Below are 1,712 nucleotides of genomic sequence, written 5' to 3' on the forward strand. Positions count from 1 at the left end.
TCTTACGGCGCTGAATTGTATTTTAGTATTTTAGGGAATTGCACAATAACAGAGTTAACCCCTACAGCGCCAGACCGTATCCTTGCATGCAAGGTGTCTCTGGATTAACCCCTTTTTGACCATATTCTAACACCCGTTTCTTTCAACTCGGAGCTGATTTAACCTCTTCCGTGCTGAGTGACGGGCATTCTCAGGGGCACCCGGAGCAGCATTGTTACCTCGGCAGGTTAACCCCTTTGTTGCTGGATGCTAGGTGCAGCAGGTTTAACCCCTTTGTTGCTGGATGCTATTGATTGTCAGAACAAATGGCATGTGGTTTACTGTAACTGGATAGAAGGAGCTTAACCCCTGCTGCACCGGGCAATATTTATTCTTCAGAGAGAGAGAGAGAGACATTTTGCTGGATTTAACCCCTGCAGTGCCGGATATGTATTCCTCAGACGGCTGGCTTTCTCTTGAACTCGGCACCGCGTATCTCACTTCTGCACAGGCCAGACGTTACAGAGAGTGTTATCTCTGCATGGCAGAATTAACCCCTGCTGTGCTGAACCAGGACAGGCAGGCAGGACACCGTAACCTGCAGCAGAATTAACCCCTGCTGTGCTGAACCAGGACAGGCAGACAGGACCCTGTAACCTGCAGCAGAATTAACCCCTGCTGTGCTGAACCAGGACAGGCAGGCAGCACACTGTAACCTGCAGCAGAATTAACCCCTGCTGAACCAGGACAGGCAGGCAGCACACTGTAGCGTGCAGCGGAATTAACCCCTGCTGTGCTGAACCAGGACAGGCAGGCAGCACACTGTAACCTGCAGCAGAATTAACCCCTGCTGAACCAGGACAGGCAGGCAGCACACTGTAGCGTGCAGCGGAATTAACCCCTGCTGTGCTGAACCAGGACAGGCAGGCAGCACACTGTAGCGTGCAGAGGAATTAACCCCTGCTGTGCTGAACCAGGATAGGCAGGCAGCACACTGTAAACGGCAGTGGAATTAACCCTTGCTGTGCTGAACCAGGGCAGGCAGACATCACACTGTAACCTGCAGCGGAATTAACCCCTGCTGTGCTGAACCAGGACAGGCAGGCAGCGCACTACAACCTGCAGTGGAATTAACCCCTGTCATGCTGGATGGTCTGTATTATGCAGGGTACCCAGCTCTGCCTTATAGTGCTGCATCGTTTTCTGGTCTGTCAGGATTAACCCCTGCTTTGCTGGATGATATGTCCCGTTGGCTCTGCCTTTACAGTGCCACAACTTTTTGGTCCAGCACAGGCAACACACTACAACCTGTACATAATTTAACCCCTGATGTGGAGGATGCGATTTGCTCTCTGACTAACCCTTCCTGTAGGAACGATAGGTTAACTCTTGCATTGCTGGATATAATTAATCAGAGCACTTTGCTCCCTCTAATGACCTGGACAAGTTAACCCCTGCTTGCTGGATTCTGTTCATATTTCTCTGATAACGTGTATCTGATTTTAGATGCAGGCTGTAGATGGCTTCTGGTTTAACCCCTGATGTGCTGGATGCTTTTTTGTTCTCTAGATTCTCGAATTCCTTCTTGTATGAAAGGTTTCTGGATTAACCCTTTCAGTACTGGACATAATCAGGCCACGCTGCCCCCTCCTATAACCTACAGATGAATTAACCACTGCTGTGCTGGATGTTGTTTGTTCTGCAGACTGTTAGTTCTTTCTTGTACAAGGGGG

Source organism: Nanorana parkeri, unplaced genomic scaffold (genome assembly GCF_000935625.1).
Source record: "Nanorana parkeri isolate BGI_ZX_2015 unplaced genomic scaffold, ASM93562v1 scaffold1866, whole genome shotgun sequence".
Classification (NCBI taxonomy): Eukaryota; Metazoa; Chordata; class Amphibia; order Anura; family Dicroglossidae; genus Nanorana; species Nanorana parkeri.